The sequence below is a fragment of the Amblyomma mixtum genome, chromosome 3 (genome assembly GCF_055824585.1).
Source record: "Amblyomma mixtum isolate Tamu chromosome 3, ASM5582458v1, whole genome shotgun sequence".
Lineage (NCBI taxonomy): Eukaryota > Metazoa > Arthropoda > Arachnida > Ixodida > Ixodidae > Amblyomma > Amblyomma mixtum.
The window spans coordinates 63246640-63268877 of NC_143014.1; the positions used below are offsets into that span (position 1 = coordinate 63246640).

Sequence of the window (22238 nt, forward strand, 5' to 3'; positions counted from 1 at the left end):
ATACCCTGCAGGTGGTGTACTGCATTTTACACCATGACGAAAACGCGAAGTGTAGAATCATGGCTTTAATTACAATTACATGATTTTGGGCATCAAAATCATGACGAATGACCTTACTAGGATAGATTTTTCACTATGTGTAGCACTGTGCCTGATAAACTGTTTACCTGTGCAACTGTCACAGCGATAAACCGAATCAAAGAACGCGTTTTGTTTCAGATCTCGTTGAAAACAGTCAACCTGAAGAAACAGCTGCTCTCCGGAACACCGGTCTGGACTGCTCGTATGTCCTGTTTGTGATACCACGCAGCACAAACAAGTTTGGAAGCGACATGCGCACGGCTCTGGTTCTAAATACTTCCAGCTGTCCACTAACGTAATCGGTAACGGCCTGCAAAAGTCAGAAGCTACTACTTGGAAAGGTCTAAATAGTTTAGTGACGATTCACCAAGCAGCAAGCTTTGAGAAGTTTGGTGAGTCAAATATAAAATGTTGTTTAGATGCAAGAACACTTGAATATAATACGCTTAAGACAACATAAAAATAGACACCAATGAGATGCATTTGAAGACAAGTGTCAGTGTAATGAAAAGTGTCACCTTAAACATTGCCTTTGCGAGCCTTAGGCCGGCATCAAGAAACGTTGGCAAGACAGTATAGTCATGGCTAATTGGATTTCAAAAATCGTAAAAAAAGATACTTCAAGCGGTGTCTGACACTCAAGGCACATATTGAGGAGAAAATTGTGGATCCTGTCAGTAATCTTGGCCCCTTTAATCAATAATTTTGTTTTGCTTTCTTTCCTTCTTTTCTGTGGACTCTGGAATAAGAATACTGAGCTGCGGCGCCTGTGCTTGTCATTGAAGACAGGAACTGTGTAGTTTTTTTTAGGTGGTGAACACTGTTACATTTCACACAGCACCACGAAGAAATAAGTTTGACGATTGTCTGTACAAGTGGGCGGTCTTTTTCTCTTTCTAACTTATAGGAGGTATTCACTGAGGCCGCGCTACCAGACGGCGCGAGCGTCGCCGCGGCAAACGCGCCATGTTTGCGGTCGTTTCACGCCAGCTCGCGCATTGATCACGGTACGCCGTGAGATGCCCGGCCTGAACTGTTAGTGATCCGTAACATATTTGCACGTTGTTAAATGCATCAGCGACCGCGTACGCTTACTGTGCATGAAGTTTGCAGCAGAATTCCTCTGTGCCGTGATAAAACAGAGCTACCTCAACTCGGCAGCAAAACTGGCTGGCTGCACTGCACGTAAAAATGTACACGACTTGCAGCTTTTAATATCAGTTGATAACTATCAGCTAGTCATTCAAGGCACATCGTGGATAAACAGCACGATTAACTACCGAAATTCCAAAACTGGCGCCGCAGAAACTGATAATTCCAGCGGCAGAACGGTCAAACAAATGCTCGCAACACGAACGTCAGACCCAGCGAGAATATTTTGCAGTTTTGATTGTAGCTACGTAGCGCTGCTTCGAGACGTAGCAACACATCACTTTCAGCAGATAGAGGTGACAAGTTAAGCTACAGCTAAGCGAACAGACCCTTCGAATTACTCACCTCTCCAAAAACGCCACTTCGGCTTTCGGCACCTCGGCCTTCGGCACCCTAAGCACGGCTCTTGGACTCACCCGCTTGTCAAGTAATTGCACCCTCTCATAGGCTTGTATGCTTTAATTACTTGGCCTGTCAGAAAACTTAAGCCGTGCACAAGGTGGGCCTCGATACCGGTGAATTCAACGCGCGGCAGCAGTCCTGTACATCGCACACCCTCCGCATTCCTACGGGGGGTCGACCTCTCACAAAGAAGAACCTTCTGAGCATGCCCACTCTTTTCTGCTTCGCACAGTTCACGGAATATTCACTCAGTCACGCAGCGGTACGGGTCGGACAGAAATTATCTGCGGCGAGACGCGAAATACGCTCACATTTCACCCATCACCAGCTATTTAAACGCTGCGGCTGGCTGCGGCGGACGCGCGCGCGACCACCAACATGGCGAATGCCGCGCCGGCCGCTAGCGCCCCTTGCGGATGACGTCATGTGAATACCTCCTATACTGCACTTTCCTGCATCGTAGTGACATTTCAGCAGAACAAGTGGGAACAAATTGAATCATTTCTCTCCCCATAATAGCCTCATATCTGTTTCAAGCAATACGTGGCTCATATTACTGGCTTTTAATAAATTTCAGCACAAAAAAAAAAGAAAAAAAGTATATCTGCAATGTAAGTGTCCGGTCGTCACTCCCAGAAAGGCGCGCCTACCACGTTGCACATACATGACTGCGCGGAGTCGCTTACACCGCGTGCGGAACGAAGTCGGTTTGGTGCACGGAGCCGGCTCCTGCGGAGTCAAATCGTCTCGACCGCGCCGGGAGTCTCTTCTTTTTTGCAGGCGCGGTGAACTAGCCAGTCGTGTAATAAGGCGTCGCATCATTGGGGGGAGCGGCGGGGCAGATTGATGGAGCAGCGTGGCTCGCTGTTGGCGGTGGTCCGTCCGCCGGTGATGGATGGCCACTGCGCGGCAACCAAACGTCCCCCCCCCCCCCCCCCTTATCCTCCTCCGGCCCTCTTGGGAGGCGTCGCGCGGGCCGCTAGCGCCGCGGCGCTGGGGCGGCCGTTTAGGGCGACCACAGGCCTCCGCTTGGGGCCGTGCGCCGGTGACTCTCCGAACGGCGGATCGGACCGCCTCGATCGCTCTCCGGGGATGGAGTAATGCCAAAAAAACGGTTTGCGTGTTTATTAATACTCCAGTACTGCAACCTTAGCACGTTTGTGCAAAGCCAGTGGATACACGGGCCGTACTAGATAGCAGTTTGGCCACAGGCTAAATAACCACAGGCTAAATATATAAACTTTATAAATAACAAAATAATTTAACACTCAAGGCCTCACGAGAAAATGTTAATGTGGATGATACGTTGCTATTAGAGTTGCCTCACTCGACTGCTGTCTGTGGGAGGAAAGAATAGTAGGAAAAATTAGGAGGACGCTTAAGCTTCACCTTAAGAGTATGCGCGATAGCGCCTTTTTTTCTCTTTTCATTCCTTTTCTTTCTCATTTCTCACCAATTACCAATGCACAGTGACATTACCGATCATGTTCATCGATTACAACCACAATTACCGATCACTTTACCGATTACCAATTACCAATCACTGTCTAGATTACACTGAACGACGTACTACGCCACCACATATTCATACACATGCACACCATTTGTTTCAGTACAATGAAGCACCATAACATCACCTTTTCATTCCGCGCAATTTCTGACGTCTAATTAGCATATTTATATCAGGTTTAATTTTTTTAATTACTATACCATAGTACACATCCCCAACACACTTTACTGTACGCACCACAACGCGTGTAAACGCGCATGCTGGACCGCAACGCTGAACCTCTTGTTTCTGACAGAAGCCATTTTGTCGAATGTTGCTCGAGCTCAGGGACATTTATGATGAAAGAGACTTTATACCGGATTGGTTTCCACTGTTGATACGGTGTCTATCTTTACCACCATTTTAGCTGTGTTGTTTTCGGTCAAGCTAGTGCAGTGCAGTCACTATCTGCGTGCTTTGTAAATAATCTCTATATAGCCCCTTTCTGTGCATACATAACCTAGTATAGTTTATAAATACCATGTTGAAAAAAATAAACGCCCTTCGTTGCGTGCCCTCCTGACGCACAGGGGGCCTGTGTTCGAACCTCAAAGAATTTATTTTTGGTTTATGGTTTATGGTTTATGGGGTTTAACGTCCCAAAGCGACTGAGGCTATGAGAGACGCCGTAGTGAAGGGCTCCGGAAATTTCGACTACCTGGGGTTCTTTAACGTGCACTGACATCGCACAGTACACGGGCCTGTAGAATTTCTCCTCCAAAGAAATTCCAGCCGCCGCGGCCGGGATCGAACCCGCGTCTTTCGGGTCAGCAGCCGAGCACCATAACCGCTGAGCCACCGCGGCGGCGAATTTAATTCTTCGTTTGAACTTCTGGGAATATTTCCGTCACGTTTCTGAGCCCTTCCTGTCAATCCTAGGTCACGGCGACCGCTTTTAGACCGAACGAAGCTGTATACGCTATCGAGTAAAGCTTGCTACGTGTGCAGGAAGGGCTGTGAGCGCAATCCTCGGCCTTGCAAAGGAATTGGAAACAAAGTAAAATGTCTGGTATGTCAGCCATCTTACTCCTCTTGCATAGTTCTTTATAGTTTGCATAGTTCATAGAAAAAAGAAGGCCGCACAGCGAGAATACAGATTTGTGATGCATTCTTTTCCCTAACGATGCAAGCTTAAGTGATCGCACGCGAAGCTGCGAGGCGTATATAGTTATGCAATCTAGACACAGTGGCAGACAATGATGCTAAGTTGTAGAATGAAAGAAAATCAATGGAGAGTTAAAGACGGGCAGCAGAGAGTCTGGGACTGCATTAAATACATTTTTGAATGTGTTGGGGGAATTATATTCTTTCGGTTTCAGCAAGTGTGTGCTTTCTGAAGAAAAGTAAATAAATTAGGTAGACGTTAACGTTTTGTGCGAGCGGTTGTCGTGCCGTTTATGCGAAAGCTGTGCTTTGACGCTGCGACCACGAATTCTTACGCTACTTTTGAACAGCGAGCTTACTGCGCGTCCATTTCTGGTGCCAGAAAGGGCTAACTGTGAAGGGTCACCCTACCGAAACGCAGAGGCAGAACTATAAGTAGTAGTATTAACAAACTTCAAGGTGCATAAACTAGTGTAGCGAGGGAGCAATTACTCATCAACATCCGCCCAAGCGCAGCCATATGACTATAAAGGAAAGCTGTACAGCTTTCTCAGAAGCTTCGTAGTTGAAGAAAGATTAGTCCTTGTTCGGGGTTCGGACCTGGGACCCGGCGGCAGGGATGGCAAGGCGAGGACGCCTCGTCCTACCATCTGCATGCTGACCGGCCTGGTTAGCTCAGCTGGTAGAGCGACTGCCCTGAATAGGCGGCGGTGCCGGGTTCGAAACCTGGATAAAGATCATTTTTTCTTTAGCTGCGAAGCTTCTGTGAAAGCTGTATAACATTCCTTTGTGGCCATCTGCACTTGGGTGGGTGCTGATGAGTAATTGCACTCTTATTACAAAGTCACTCCACCTAATGGTATTTCTCTGAACACGTTGGACTAAAACTGATGGGTAGCTGAGCCACCAGGTGGAGATGCTTGTCCGGGCACCATTAACTAGCGGCCAATGTCCAGGCATGGGCTGTCAGCCATTTTATTCACTTTCTTTTATTGCTGGCCAGTGTTGGTATTTGTTGCCTGTAGTAGTCCGGGCGCTCTAATATTCAATGCAAATTGCGACTCTTTGCGGACGATTGTGTCATCTATAATGCAATAAATAGCCCAACCGATAACCTCACTTTGCAACAGGACCTTGACGTTATTGCATCATGGTGTGAAAAGTTGCAGATGCCTTTAAATCTTACTAAGTGCAAATCGTTGTCCTTCACTCACAAACACACCTTGACGAATAACACTTACAGCATTTCATCAGTCCCTATAACCGTTGCAAAATCTTACAAATATCTAGGTGTACATCTCACATCAACACTTTCTTGGGTCACCCACATTAGAACCATTTGCTCCGACACTTCACGCACACTTGGCTACCTGAGAAGGAATCTGAAATCTGCATCCCCTAACATAAAACAACTCGCGTATGAAACATTTGTGCGGCCAAAATTAGAGTATGCATCATCCATCTGGCACCCATGGCAATCGTATCTCACCATCGAATTGGAATCAATCCAAAATCGTGCAGCTCGGTTTATCACTTCATGTTACTCAAGAGAAGCCAGTGTCACCGCCCTCAAGCAGTCCCTCCGTCTCTCAACACTGGAATCACGCCGCGTCGTTTCCCGCCTATGCTTACTTCATACATTTTATCATAACACAAGATCACGGCACGCTCTATTAACCGCCCCACTACGAGCGTCCTCCCGGCTTAGTCACGGTAACCCGATAGCACGCATCAGTGGCCACACGTCAGCTTACAACTCATTTTTCCCCAACGCAATAGCACTATGGAATTCACTGCCTAACGACATCGCTGCATGCACTGATCACAAAACATTCCGCGAGAAAATAAAAATTCACCTCACATAAATCTTGATCACTTCTGCGCTCTTTGTAGCGAGTATTGCTTGACATATCTTTATTAAATGATGTATCACCTGCTGGGAAACCCTGATATGACTGCAACCCCTTTTATGTTTGTTTGTATGTTTGTTCTTTTTATTGTTATGCATGTTCCCATCATCGCCGTTGGAAACCAATATGCCCCCCCCCCCCCCCCCCCCCCCCCTTATGTAATGCCTTCGGGCCTTTAAGGGATCAATAAATGAAATGAAATGAAATGAAACTTGTCAGGTGCCAGAAAAAAATTATTTACATCGCCTGTTTACTTCATATGCTTAGTCTGTAAGCCCTCGATACAACGTTGTGCGTGCCATGGACTATGATAGGCACTCATTAAAGGTGCCTTTTCACGGTAGGCCAAGCATTTCATCATAACATCACGTTGTTTGCTTTGAGCGTTGTGACCCAGCTTGTAAAATATTAGGATACCAGTCACTGTTAATATACAACCTACGTTTCAATGAGTTATCTTTCAGCTTCTTTTTGAGGGCTACAGTAGCGACGCCATCTGGACGGCAGATGCTCAAGGTATTTCAGCGTCCCGTATATTAAAGATCGTCTTCTTTGCCTTCTGCAAACGCTGTCAGTTGCTTTCTCATTTAAGCATCGCCGCAGACTAGGTTGCTGGGCAGAGGAATTAAGCAACCGCGAGAGAATTTACTGGCAGTGGGCAGAGCAGCAAGACCAGATAACGGTCATCATTTCGACAGCAATTATGGGCCATATATTCACTTACCTCTTGCGCTAAGTAGCTGTAGGGGTAGGAAAAAATGTCTTTATTGTCACACCAGACCCGCAGTCCGTGTCGCTGGGCGTAGTGATGCCAACTGCCGAGGAAGGGCCCCAGTAGTCGTTTGTAACAGCCGTATCATTCAAAAATGAAGAATGTCCGTGATGTCGTCATGAGTGCTCGTGCGGTGACAAAGGACATGACAAGACCTGCAGCCCGTGTGCACACGTGCAGCTCGAGATTGCGCCACACGATGTAAGCTGGTTGTCGAGCGCGGCTGTCACAACCTGCAGCAGATACACAAGAAAACGCTTTTTCAGCATGTCGCCACTTGCTGCTCCAGTGACCGTTCAACTGCAAGAGACAATAGGAACGAGTTCTATTAACTGATGGGCAAAAAAGATCGTTTTGCTGGTTAATCGGATAAAGCTCAAGGCAGCTTTTAACGCTCGTTTTGAGCAACTTTGTCAATGAAGCTCGATTTCGAGCAACTTGGGGATTGATTGTCTCGGATTTCCGAAGGGCCCCTGACCTCCTGTTTTCGCGAAAAAAGATAATTCTCACGTTATCTCCCTCCTCGGCGTTGGTCCCCTACCCTCTTCCTTACAGTATTTGCTCGATCTTTTCACCTAGGTGACCCTTTCATTTAAGTGTCCACGGTATTGGCGTGGGCTTCGTGCCAACAGGGCTTTCGGCTCGTATTGCTGAGATAACTGCGCAGGCTAGATGGTGACACTGTCCAGGCACTGCCCTCCAAGCGGAGCCGGCCTCGCAGAGAAGAAAGTCGCAGCGCACCTCGGTGTTATGCAAATCGCCCTTGACCTGGCGCTATTCAAGGGTAGTCCTCATCTGATGTCGGCGCCTGGCACTTGGGAGAGAGATAACATCGGAGACCCTTTTAGCCGGTATGCAAATGGGGTGTGCACGGCGTGACCGATTGCCCTCAGCGTGAGCCCCAGAGTGGAGTGTTTGTGCTATCTTTATGTCGCGCCCCGTTGAAAGAGGACTTTCTAAAACGTAAAAAAAAACAAGGTGCCCTTTGTACTGGTAGAGCTTGGCGTGAGTACTTTGGCCGATAAAACACGGGTTCAGACAAAGCCTAGGCGAGTTTTTAGCTCCCCATTTTGCGACATTATAGCAGACAAAGCGCCGTGCGCAACAGCTACACCACACCTGACAGAAATTTCGCGCCGATCGACTACATCTCACATGCTTATATTTACGCAGACTGAGTTGGAAATTTGGAGGCAGAACTATCGCAGCACGGACGCAGTACGAAGATTCTCCGAAATGGATAACTTGAGGGTACGACCGCCTCTTAGATTTCGAAACAAACATGCTTGCTAAATGTAGCGATGAAGAAGTGCATTAATACATTTTAGTTAAATAGGACATTTGCGGCTTCATTTTAGTATCATTCTGTGCCCGTCAGGTCTCATAACACAGATGCAAAAGGGTTTTCGTCCACTATTATATCATTTGTTTTAGAAAAATGCGAAAGCTATAATTTTGGACACCGCATGTATACGCAGGAATCAATATATTTCTAGGATTTTATTTTCAGATATTGTAAATCTCAATGAAATTTTTACAGGATGAGAATATGAAATGACCACACAGATAGTGTTAAATGACCTTCCATACTCTCTAGTAGAGTGCTGGTTACAATGAAATGCATAAGTAATACAGAAAAAAGCAAGCAAGAACAACCCACATAGCGCATCTGGTAGAAAAGAAGGTGTACTTATGCGTGTTAAATAAAGTACTTATAGAAATGCTGTCTTATACAGTGACGTGACTACTCTGTTATATCTGGCTAAGCATGATTTAACTGTTGTGTAACAATTCTTCTACCAGGGCTACAAATTTCAGCAGGGGTCCAATTCCTTATTACAAGCAGAAAAAATGAATAATGAAAACGTTGAGTGCGGAATGAATATTTCTTTAGTGTTAATGGATGCTTATGTAGGGAAGGTTTTGGTACCGCTAAAGAGACACTCAACGAAGTATCTGTGTTTAGTATGTTGAGTACCAACTGGAACAGCAGTTTTAGCCATGAAAGTTTCATGAGTTTTTATAAAGTAAGTATACGGGCATGCACTGGCGAATAAATTGTCCTGTATTTGCTAAAGATTAACAAAATTGTCATTCGCTGTACTCCTCTAGGTTTGTTAATGGGTTGTTTTGTTAAAGGAAACGAAAATGTGTTGCCGTATTCTCCGGTAGCGCTTCTCGAAGGCGTCTTCAAAAGAACGACCATCTTAGAGGAACGCTAAATGGAAATATCGAACCAAGCAAGAAGGATAGATTATTCCTCAGGAGTATTACCAACGTTTCGACTGCGCGGAAAGGCACAGTTGCGTCATTTATATGACTTTTTCGAAGGGGTTCTCCGACCAATCCCAGGCGCCACTTCCAAAGGAAGGAAAAGCGGCCGGAAACCGGAATTAGCCCGCCGGCCGAGTCAGCTGTCACGGCGGCAAGATGCAAGGCGTGTATCCACCTCAGTCTTTGTTTTCTGTAAAAGCTTTGTTTTTGATAAAAATGGCATATTTGCTATCACAGGACGCTAACCTATCAGTCCAGCCTGACTTAGTATTCAAATTTAGTGTTGCTTTAAAGCAAATGATGTGATACGCTTAATACGCTATTCCCATTTAGAGCACGAGAAATTATTAAGCCAAAGTATTTATGTTCCTGAACTCGTGTGAGAGGTGGGTTATTGATGTTATTCACAAAGTCTGACCACTGTTCTTTTTTTTTTTCAGGCTATAGAAAAAAAAAGTTTTTTTTTAAATATTGAGCTCCAGGTGTCCTTTTTTACCCCACAGGATAAGATCATGAAATGCGTTGTTTAATTAAATCGTCGTGGTCATTCATGGCGTCAATTTGGTTGTAAAGAATGCAGTCATCGTCAAAACACCTAATTTTAACCTGGCTGCCGGTGGGCAAATCATTAATGAAGATAAGGAATAAAATTGAAGCAAGGACGCACCCCGATGTAGCCGATGTACACCCGATGTAACCAGCGCAGCATATTGAGATCGGTTAGCTCAGTAATCTTCGATCCCATTGACAACGGAGCCGTCGTCTAATGCATGTTTATAGCTTTAAAGTAAACATTTTCAGCAGAAATCTTCGGTCTCTTCTTCAAGTGGGGCTGCAGAGGCATGGAACGGCTACTATTAAGAGAGGCGGTGCGCTAGCAGCAGGTGCAGACAGTTTCCAGGGCGCATAATAAGCTGTTGATGTCTTTGTCTTGTCTGAAAACTCCCCGGTGCCCGAGCGTTTAGAAATATTAAGCAATATATTTTCTTTGGTATAAAATGTGGGCGAGAATTAACCTTCCGCAGCGTTGTGGCTATGATCAGATGTTAATTGAGATATCAAAGGGCTCAAGCCGTAAAAATGGAGGCCCGTTCATCTGTTCCTGCAAGGCGCTCGGCGGAACGCACTCAAGATTCATTATGTTGACGGCGTGGCCGCTGCACTATCAACGGCATCGAGAGACAAGGCTTCCTTGGCCATCTTCCTGAACAAAGCGTCCGCCGGCCAAGCCATGGACGACAACCACCGCTTGCTCAGCCCACTGCTCGCCTCATGGCTGAGGCTCGAGACTATGAAGACCTTCGTCTTTCCTGCGCTCAGCCTTGCAGTGCGGTGTGCAGTGCTATGAGGAAAGCAAAGCGGGCGCGACTTGAAACTCCCTTCGGCCCCTAACTGAGGTTCATCTTCCGGAGAGCGCGGCAAACGTGTACTAACGCGATTTGAAAATGATCACTTCAGCTTAACTTTATCGTATTACACTGCTCCAACACCGTTTATTTTAGCGAGAAGGCCACAATGAATACACGAACATAGCTAGTGGAAGGATTCCTCTTGTTCGCGCCGCCATGTCTGTCCCGAAATACCGAATACTCAGAGAAGAAAAAAAAAGCGTTTTCTTCCCTTGTCCCGCGTCATGCGCTTACCAAGTTCATCACTGAGTGTAAAAAATTCCTTCTATGGTAACACAAAAGGCAATCCCACAGTGATTGAGAACCTTGGAGCATTCCATCGATGCAGTGTTAGAGGGAAGACAGTACAGTGCATTCCAAACGAAGACTGCGAAGCTGAGAAGACGCCAAAGATTCGACAAATTGAGCACAAATACAGAATACGTGGATCTGAACACCTATTACAAACGAATACTACATTGCGAGACGCAAAAGTTCAAAGGAGTTTAGAAACAACAGTCTGAGCGCTTCTTGCTCGTTTTTTTTTGGTAGCGTAATTAAGAAACCTGTCACTCTATGATATATCAATATATTTTTCGCGTTTAAAAAATAAGGTATAAAATATATGTTCATCACGAAATGGTTGCTCGAAAATCCCGTTTTGTCCTCGAAATAACGGCTAACAGCGCCAGATCTTCATCTCAGGATCAAAATTTATTTTCAACTCAAGAAAGGACGGTGTTGACAACAAATGCAAAAGTGAGCCTAATTTGAACACGTGCGCACTTGACGACCATCACGTCGTACTTGGCATAAACATAGTTGCGCACACAGTCTTCACAATGCATCTGTTTGTGAAAAAAATTGGCAGTGGTTTAGCTCTGGTTGAACCTGGAGGATTGCGAGAACAACATCTGCATGGCTACTCCTGTTGTTGAACTCGACCAGGCAAGAAGAACGTGAAGCGTTGGCGAAAATCGAATAGCTTAGCCGCTCGGAGAGTGGAAATTTACCAAGACGTTCTTCACGTTGCTCTGGCGTCACCGCTAAACGTTTGGCTTTCTTCTTGTCACGCTCCCCTTGATCAAACGCCTTCTGCCAGGCAACTACTTCGGGGTCTGAAGAGTTACGCTTTTCAGCTCTCCTACGCCGTTGAGCAGCCGCTCGACTATTTTGTTCCATGGCTGACTAGCTGCTGTGCGCCGCTAGCCATATAAACCTGGAGGATTGCGAAAGCAACGAGGAGAGAGAGAGAGAGGCGATGGAGAGCACGCGGCAGCGGTGGCGGCCCCGGCACGCTAGCTGTGCGCCGCTACTGCGCATGCGCAACTGGCGAGCGTGGCGGCGGCACCTCTGAGCATAGCCTCCTCTATTTTTTTCATGCCCGCTCAATCGCGGGAAACGCCGTTGTTAGGCGCCGTTCGTGCTAGTACGCGAAGCTGCCGACGAGTGGCGCGCGCAGCCCAGGATGGAGCAGACGACGCGGCAGGAGTTGCACGCAGCGTAAAAGATGGCGCGCAATTCTGCTACTGTGTATACTACTCTCCGTTTAGTAAGATTGATGTGCGGACACGATCGTTAAAGTGCTAAATTGTTTTTGTTAAGCCATGTGCACATGTACTTTAGTAAAAGCTGCTCATCAAGGAAAATATGAAATCGGCGGCGGCATACATATCGAACGTTGCTCCAGTACCGACAAGTTTACAGCTATATCGACGGTAATTGTTACTGTGCCTCTTTGTACAAAACACGTATTCTTAGCATAGGTCATATCTGACCCAATATATAAGCAGAAACATTAAGGAAGCATTTTTGTGAGCGATGAGTGAATGGAAAAAATTTTACTGTCGTATATAGAATAAAACATACATGCAAAAATGTTTTCACAACTTCAAAATCTTTCTAGATAGAGGCTTTGATGTCAGCGGTTTCACTACATCGTTCCTGTCCGTCACCGATAAGGCATAGTTCGCAAAAACAGGGCGGAAAAACTTTCCGCAGATGAGTTTCAGAAGCTGGCTGTGGTGGTCATTGGACGCAAGCTCACATTTCAGTGCTCCATGTTCTGCAAGAGCCTCAACTGCATTGTTGACTGCAGCTTGCAGGGATTTTGATAAGAACTGTCTTTTGTTGAGCAACATCTCGACGTAGCTCTTGAGGGCGTACAGAACATACAAAAACTGCGTTGAAGGATAAAGGAGGCCTCCTCTGTCCTGAAGATGGATCAAACTGTCACTGGGCGCAGATGAGGCTGGTCACGTGAGAAAAGCATTGCAGCTGCTGCAATCAATTTTTTCTTGAACGACGCGAGCCAAATAACCTCCTAACATCGCAAGTGCTGCAGTGTCTGGCGCTGGCAGCAACGTTTTCTGTGTCCTGAGAAGGTCTTCAAGGAGACTTTTCGCCTCCGGTGGAAAGTCGTCCGCGCGCTGGGTGACTGCAAGTTTCTGTGCACTGTTCAGTGCTCCAAGTGCTTGCCTTTCCGTTTCTATTACGTTGCTGTGTTGGGAAGCAGACACTAACTCAGTTTTTAAGGCCTTAATTCTCTACGCCAGCGAGTACCGCTCTAGCATCTGTCTGATCATTGCTTCCTGCAGACCGCCTTAACCAGCCAAAAAACGACTCTATGGGGTCCGAAGAAAACTTTCTGGTCAGAACAAACTTGAACCCCTCTTTAGCAATGAGGTATTTGACGCATTCAACGTTTGATTTTGTCGTCATCACAAGCGCTTGTGCTGTTTTTCTTCGGCGCCTTGTGCAGGCCGTCTGCTTCTGTCGCCGGCCGGGCTTCATTCAGCTAATTCGAAATCTGTTTTTAGCGCCGCTTTATTCCGGGTTGCTGCGCATTTCAGTGCACGAGGATTAGGCGCGTTTTTGCTAACTTGTTCCGGCTCTGAGTGTGCTGGTTTCGTCGATCTTGATTGTGTGTCTTAGGAATGTTCGGTTAGAGGACTGCGCGTTTTCTTGCATAGTTGCGGACGTCGTTTTTGTGTTGCCGAATGTTTGCTTTTATATACTTTTGGTAATGGCTTAGGACGAGTTGGTCGTTTGTGGAGTAGGCAAAGGCCACATTTATTCCGCGGCCGCCGAAGCCCCTGCAGCCGGCCGCAACTACGCGCACGCCCATCCATCCTGGGCTGGCAGCGCCGCCCCGCGGAGAAACACGGCGGAGTCAGACGGCGCTTCAGCAGCCTTTGACCAGGCACAGAAAAAATAGAGGAGGCTATGCTCTGAGTCACCCGCGCAGCGACGGCGGCGGCGCGCCAGCTGTGCGCAGTCCTCGCGCATGCGCAGTATGGCCTTGCGTCAGCTCCGCGCAATGGCTCGGCGACACGCGTAGTGTTGCTTTCGCAACAAAACCAGTGTCTGAACCCTGCGGTTGCTAAGGGTAAGTATGAGGGCCAGTTCTACGCTGTAAATATGGTGCTCAAAAGAGGTGAACGATTGAGTTTGCTTTTACTAACTGGTTTGCACGCTGAACAGTGGAGTGTAGCGAAAACGATTTAAAAAAAATGAGATTTAAGCGCGCTATTAGCTACAGTCTGAGTACTGAAATTAAGTAGAACGTACATTTAACCCTGTTTCTTCTCAGCTCGTTCTAATCCTTACATCGTATGAAGTAAATTGCGTGCGGCGAATGACGTCAGTGGAATGCAAGCCAAAGCTAGAAATAGCGTGATGAGTTTCAAAACGCTTCAGCTTAACCGTGAAAAATTGTTAATATATTGGACTGGCATATTTTTAAGCATGAAATTTTTTAGCTCCCATTCTCAGGAAATTGAGACGAACATCGTCGTGAACCAGCGGGCTCTACCACCAAATTTGCCATTCCAATTTTAAGAACAAGAAATAAAAACTTGAAATAAAAAGTTCGTGCGGGATTCGAACCGACGCCGCAGCCTAGCAAGCAGTTTCGGTTACTGACTCGATAGACCACTCAGCCACCGCCAAAAAGAAAAAAATGTTGTAATAGGCATTTTCATGTCATTACTCACTGAACTAGTTCCCAAATAAACACATTGCCCGACTAAAGTGGAGGAAACGATGTAATTAAAACAGTGTTTTAGGTTTAATCGGAAATACATAAGCGTCTAGATATACACAAAGGGGCCACATTTTCTTAGCAAATACGCCGGAGAGGTGACGCTGCCCACCAGATCAGTAGAGGAAGAAAAAAAATATTGAACCATCATTGGACCTACATGCCGTTCATGGCGACTGGCAGCATTGATTTCGTCGACGACTTGTGCAATGGAATCGTTGGCATACTTCGCTACTTCGAGGAGGACATCGACACTGATCCCGCCGATTCAGGCAGTGTGCGCACAGCTTCAAGGGCTTGTGGTTCGAGTTCCCCGCCGCCGGCATCGGCGCCATGCGACGCTTCAAACGCATCCCAGTTGCGGCGACAAACGAAGTCCTAAAGCGCCACAGATCGGTGCTCGCGAGCACCGCCTATCGAGACCAATTTCTTGCTCACTACTACTCTCGACGATGATAGTGACTGCAAATGTTTTATCTCACATCCACGCTATACTCCTTGCAACACATTTTCTTAGCCTGACATGCATCTGCGGTGTCTTCCACACAGAAGCGGTTAGAACTGGACCTTCTCGCAAGTCGCAGAGGTCTGCACCTACATAGACTTCATCACACATCAGAAAAAGCAAACCTTAGCTGTCCAGATTAATCCGCACCGGCTCGCTAGTCGCAGGAACTGGTGGTCGTAGGAATCCAGTATAGTCGCGCGTCTGAGGCTCTTTGTGCTCGCACAGGCTGTGTCCGTGACGGGGCTTACCTAGCAGGACAGAGCCACAGGCGCTCCAGCAGAGAAACTGCAGCGGGAGCTCGTTGGCACCGCGCTGGCAGCGGACGCGAGAAGAGCGGCAGCACGACGAGGCAGCTGTCTCTTGCTGCCGGATAGGTTCGCGCGTTCATTGGGGAGCTTGCGGTGTGCTTGCTGGACACATTTTTTACTGCGCTTAGGACTCGATGCGGCTTGTTCCGAGAAGAAGCTTATCGCAAACGCGTAGTAGGCCCGTTTTGCGCATAGACAGTGTGCTCCTTATCGTTAGTTCGTGCAAAATGAGCCGCACATCCGTTCCTGCAGCATAAGGTCTTGCGCAATTTCGCTCTCCATCCGGAAATTCACTGAAATCGGAGTGTAATGACTGCCCTGGCCGGTCATAACGCCCCATCAGCATTGCAATAGTGAATCTAGTTCGCTTTGACACAAAAGCGTTAGATGTAGCGAAGCTTGGTCGTTTACCGCCCGGCCTGTCCCGCTGTGAAGCAGCGTTCCTGCATCGTACATAGACGGAAGCGGCCTTTGCGAACTATTCTTATCTGAGTCTCTAGCGTGCGACCATGTCAGGTGCGAGGAAACAATCTAACGCCTACTTTGCCACCGTCACACCTGTGACACCCAGCGAGCATCTTGCAAGGCAGCCCTACGCCGATTGGACTCTCATCCCTTCATGGAGGCCAATACTTCCGGATCATGGCCCCAACTTTCATCGGTGCGCAATGCTCACAAAACACTACTTCGAAATTTAAAAGCCACAGACGTGTACCACCGCCCACGAACGAGCAAAGGGCGTTTTTTTACTTCAGTGCCCACGACGGATCAATGTCCTGGGGACATGACGCGCTAATTCGCGCGCTTTTCTCCTCTCGCTTTTCCTTTTCTTTGTCCGTTTCCCCACGTGCAGGGTAGCCAAGCGTGTATCATGCCTGGCTAACTTCGCTGCCTCTTCTTTCTTCGCACGCCCCTCTTTCCTTTTGTTCCCCTAGACGACGTCTGTTTTACGTGCACGTAATGTCCCACTCTGCACGTACACCGCCCCGCGGAGATATGACGTGAAATAGCCGTGCCGCTAAGAAGAAAAGCCTGTTTGTGTGACAGTGCTGCTTATCTAAATTAAAATAAGAGACACGTCGTATGCAGGGTTCACGGCCACGGTAACGTACAACTGCTTTATTGATGGCAGCGAATACCCTTCAGAGGTGTACGTGTGCAACGCTTCAGAGATAATGCCAGATGCAGTTCTACCCCCCTGATGGAATCAGCTAAAAAATTACAATGCTGGACCAATTCCTACAAACATGAAGATGAATAGCCCGTGCTAAACGTAGCTTGTTGTTTGTTGCTGCCTTTTTCTACCGCCCAACTTGTATCTGAAAATATACTAGTACGAATGCACTAACCCGGAGGTTCAGAGCCTAGCAAAATCGTCTAGCGTATGCCCGAGAAGCTGGCCTAGTGCGTCCCCCCGGCACTGCCCGCTCTTCGTCGTCTTCCGCGTGGCACAAATCCGCGCTTTTGCCCTGATTCGAATGTAGTAAAAAAAGCATTTTCTGCAGAATTTTTGTTTCGCTATCTATAACGCTTGATAATTAGCTAGGAGTTTGTAATATCCGAGGTTTGTAGCAAGTGGAATTCCCATGTTACAGCGAAAAATACAGTCGGACAGTGGAAGTCTGCTATGTGCGTCTGCTTATTCCAACAGACCTTTCCACAAATTGCAGCGCCGCGCCATCCCCTAGCGGATCCGCGCAAAGCATGATGGGAGAAAGGAGCGATCGCCTCCCGCGTCGGCTGCTGTCAAGCGTGTTGCTGTGTTGTGCCGCCGTGTTCAGGCGTTGTGCGTCTTCTCGTGCGCTTTGTTGGTTGCCTCTTAGAAAAATGTTGCAGCGCACTGCTGTGGTGGTTATCTGTTAGTCTGTCTAAGGGAGTGCTTGAAGATAATATTACAGCAATGAACATCTACCGCGTCAGCATGAAATTTCTCAGGAGTGCGCCGATGAGCACGAGTGCACTCATACTGTTGTTTACATCGCTGCGTACGAACAGCTAGTGCTCGTTTTCACGACATAAAACGCAACCGGCGCTTTAGTTCTATTAAACAACCTGTTTTCGTTTTTACCGACAGTAGCCGTGCTTGTTTACGCAGTGCGATAATGTGTGGGAAGCGATGATGCGATCGCACGCCTGAGAAACACTTGACAGCGGGCTGTTGACATCGCGCAAAACTGGCGCTTCTCGCTTCTTGCCCCGGCTTCCTCCGACGTGACCAGTACTTTATTTTAAACTACTTTATCCAGAAGTATGTTTGGCGACCGTTCGCTTTAACTGAAACGGCCTAACTTGTTATCCACAAGCTAGCGACGGCGACGACTGCTGCTGGCCGTAAAGCACGGCTCGGCAGTTTGGGTCACACCGGCGTTTCCCGTTCATCATATGCGTGCCCTGCGATGTAAGCAATAGTTGATTTCAGGTCACTGTTGCCAAAACTACACTCGGTGACCATTTTCATTCGCTAAAGCTTATGATTCGCTCTTAACAACCGCCGCAATCACAGATCCAACCCTGCGGACTCTCTAGGCCTAGTCGTCGCGGAAGGGAAGGGAGTCGCCGTCGACGAAAATTAATTTGGCAAGCGCTTATCGCTGGGGATTGTTCAGGTGTGGATATATGAAATATAGCCGTTCGTTTCGCTCATTTAGAAGCGCGAACATATTCACATCGCCGCCTCATCACTGTGCTTTCGCTCAGCCGCCGACAAGGCTGACCGTCCGCCGATCGGATTCGTCGGTGTCGTTGGCCTGAAAAACTTGTCCCACTGCAATCATATAGTAAACTAGATATTTCACTATAATAACATGCTGCTGTTGAGCGTGACATATAAAGTGTCGTTGTCGGACTAGTGTGACCGTCGTCGTCGTTGTACACTGAAAACGAGCTGAGGCTTTGAATGCGTTTGGAAAGTGTCGTATAGCACTGCGCGCGTCCGTCGAGTCCGAATGTCATTCCAATTCTCGAATGTAATTCTGCTCAGATGTCGTTCGAGCGTTCCCGTGTAGCACAGGTATAAGAAACAGCGATGGCGACGAGATGGCAGAGAATGGCTTTCCGGTGATGAGGCACAGTCGGAGAGACGGACGAAAAGACGTGAGCGCGGCGCCGCGGCGCCTTTCCCAGAGTGCTTTGCGCGGCCGCTTGGTGGCGCTGCAGAATTTGTGAAAAGGTCTACTGGACCCTATTACGGCGCTTTTCAAGCTCTCCAGCGCAGCCACATGCTCCTCGCCGATAGCGTTGTTGCCCACATTCTTCTATACAGATGCGATAAAACTAATCGCGATGGAAGCGCCTACAGCAGCTAGTGGTATATGTAGGCTTCCTCGTCATCGTCTATCAGATTCCTGGGAATTAGATTGCTTGTATCTCGTGCACTAATATCTTCATCAGTACATGGCTCTCCGATGTCGGCGTCATCATCCGCACCAACGAAGCCATCCTAGGCGACATCAGGTCGCGCCAGCAGCTCATAGACGGCGCGTTGCCACAAATTCACATACTTCCCATAACATGGGTTTTCGACAGTGTCCTCCAATGTTAGTGGGTACACCTCCCTACGGAAGAAATTTTTTATCAAGGCGCAGCCAGTTCCATCCGCGCGTTTTTATTCCGCGGCGGGGAACACAGACATCCGAACTGGGACGGCGGCACCTGGCTGGTAAATTGCTGCGAGCATGCGCTGGACACGCGCCGCTGGCAGGACGTCTTGAGCACGCGTGAATTATGCCGATGTCAAGGCACTAGTCTGACTGGTCGCGTTCGATGGCAGAAGTGTGTGGCTACCGCTGTCAGGAAAGGCAGCACGGGGTGTGCCGCAGGGTTGTCGAGTACGAACAGGACCTTCCTATTTTTTTTTAAGCCGCTGGTTAAAAAAGTCCCCTGTCACACCCATACACCTTCTAAATGCATGCTATGGCGCACTCGTCGAACAAATAAAAAAAAAAAAAGGCGCGTCTCATCCAAGCTTCCGTGCCGTGCCTGTAGAGTACGAGAACGTAGTTTCAAAAGCAATATGCCTTTAGACTTTTCCGGATAACAACCGGCGGCAGCCGTTCGCTGCCATCCATGCTCGCGCACAGAAGGATGGCAACGCGAAGCTCGCTGCACTTTCCATCAGCGCTGGGCGTCGCCTTTCAAGGCATACGTTTTTAATGACCTCGACTGGAAAATTTCGTCGGCATTCCATACGTGCCAATTTTTTTTTATTTTGCGTTTTTGGATGGTCGCGTTCTTTCCCCAGAAAGAGGTGAGGAGGTGAACAGAGACTTGCAGGCGCTTGTCGCTCTCAGCTTCTGCAAGAAATGGGGGTTTTCGACTGTGGGACAGTTTACAGCGCCTCCTTGTTCGCTGTAAATGAGTTCTGCGCATACAGTCGTTCGTTATATCTGAGATGCATACCATTGCCTTAACACATATTTGACGGTTTCGTCACCCTCTTTCGTAATAAGCAGGTGTTCGCTATACCTGCGGCTATTATGATAGGGCTCAACTGTAAGTCAGTATTTAAGCTGTCACTTGCGACAATTTGTTCAGCGATCTGCAGGTCCCGCTTACAGATTTAAAATTGGTGCAGAGAAAGCTTAAAATGAGCGGCAACTTGCTTCATTGCAAGTAAGCATAAGTCAGGATGTACGTTTTCTTTTTTTTTTCTGTCAGGAGAAACCAAACGTCGCAAGGATGAAAGCATTGAACGTGACATATAAAGTTACCGCTCGTGCGCCACTTTCACCTGTGCTTGTGTCACTACAAGCTAAAGCTGAAGTGTATCCTTGACTGTGTATGGAAAGTACCGTGTGTGGCTGTTGTTGTCGCCGTTTTGGGCGACTCTGAATGTCTCCTCGTCTCGCTACTGCTAGTTCCTTTACTTCGACACATTTTTTCTTGTCAGCGCTTGCAACAGATATTTTGAGTGTACAGTCTTTGTCAAAAGCATACAGCCCAAGGGGTTTCCTTCCAAGCCATGTAGCGGGGCTCTTTAGCACATCTGACAGTCCTAAGCTTGGGAGGGTTGAGGACTTAAATTCCCCCGGCCTTCGTGAGATTAGGGTCCCTGAGTATGCAAGAGGAGCCGCACTGCAGGGCTCAGAAGCAGACCCCTTGGGCTGTATACTTTTGACGAAGACTGTACATGGTGGCACTAGTGAAATTGTTCATCATTTGGTCAGGTATGATTGCTAGGCCATTCCAATGCTGCTTTTGCCGGTAGCCTGTAATTGTAATCAACAAATAAAGTTGTCCTCTGCCCCAAAAGCTAACGGGGCACTTTTCTTTAAGAACAACGGCTGCTGCTCATAATTTTGTTACAAACCATGCATCTTGGATAAATCACGCCCTTCTACCTCCCAAAGCAACACCGTTGGCGACAAGGAGCGCCGCAATGAAAGTCTCCGCATCAATTCTGACCACCTGGAGTTCTTTACCGAGAAGAGTCTCAGTACACGTGCCTTTTTGCCTTTCGCCCCTGTAGAAGTAAGTGCAGTATCTTGAAAGATAGGGAGTCGCGCGCTCTGTCCGCCAAAACAGTATACAGCATTTCTCATTATAGCTATGAGTCGGTGTCAGTCGGAGGCAATAACAATAAAAAAAGGACGGTCTCGTTTTTCTCCCATTAGAGATAGCGCGTTTCGAATATCCGACTGAAACAGTCAAGAGGAAACAAAAATAACTGCGAGTAGGGAAAGTCGTAAACAGAAACGGCACACCGTCCCGCTCGGGCGTTTGCGTGCGCCGTCAGCAGTGGTCGCTGAGGAACTCGTACTGCGAGGCCCATTCAGCGCGTCCGGTTGCCTCGCGTATCTGGGGCCGCCGCCTTGTTGATTGAACGTGGCCGCACAGTTCGAGATACCGGCAGCGCGCGCCTCGGCACTTTCGCGTCACGCCACGAGACATTCAAAACTGTCTTTCGGCTCTGAAATCAGATGCCGGGTCTTGTTGGGAGGGACGGGCGTGTTTGTTTTGCGAAAGCACTGCGCCCCTTCTGCACTACCAGTCGGGAAAGTGAAAACGGGAATGCTAGGGAAAGGGCTGATGGCCCTCCCTTCTCCCTCTGCTTGTGTTTCGGGTGCCCGTGCTTCATTCACCATCCTGCACTTAAGAAAGCAGTCGCCTTTGTATCAACTAAAGCCAGCCGAAGACTTCCTTCTGGACACAGACGCGTTGGCAGAGTGCTGTTTATGTTCCCAAAAATGCTGCTAGCCGCAGGGATTGTTATTTCACAGATTTTCTTTTGAGGCCTCTGGTCTCGTACAGACGGTTTTATTCTCTTTTTACTACCATGATTAAATAGTTCACCTTGGATATTGTTGCGCTCTTGGAATAAAGAAGCATATATTAAAATCAGAAGCCGGATTCGCTGAGCTTCCTGTACGTAAGAGTGGCTGGAGCTGCCAGCACCCAAGATCTGGACGGACCTAAGGCCAGCACGTTAGGTTGACACGGCTTCTCACGAGGCAGTCCAGCTGTGTACGAGAGTCGACCAGCCACGAATGGAACATGAAAACGTTCGAACACATCCAGCGTTTCCACTTAATAAGGCGTGTCTCGGGTACGGGTCTTCCTGTCGTTAAAATGCAGCGAAGTGAAGTCGGTAACAAATTACATTAAAAGTTATTTCTGTGCTGACTATTGCCTGTGAACCTCTGAGCAAAAGAGTCGAGAGGATAACAGTCGGTGTGGATGAAAAAGGAAACAGAAGGCGAAAGAGCAAAGAACCAAAAGCTCCACCCCTATGATACAGAGATAACCGAGG

At 47.7% G+C, this 22238-nt stretch overlaps 1 long non-coding RNA gene and 1 pseudogene across 1 annotated transcript in view; both read right to left on the bottom strand.

Moving 5' to 3' along the window:
- The window catches only part of LOC149350420 (uncharacterized), a 168038-nt gene that overhangs the window by 63565 nt on the left and 82235 nt on the right, over window positions 1–22238 (bottom strand). Inside the window, exon 3 of the long non-coding RNA XR_016290367.1 lies at window positions 6923–7203. This is a non-coding gene — a long non-coding RNA (uncharacterized LOC149350420). The remainder of the gene's footprint in view (window positions 1–6922; window positions 7204–22238) is intronic.
- On the bottom strand, window positions 12337–13864 carry LOC149350423 (uncharacterized; annotated as a pseudogene).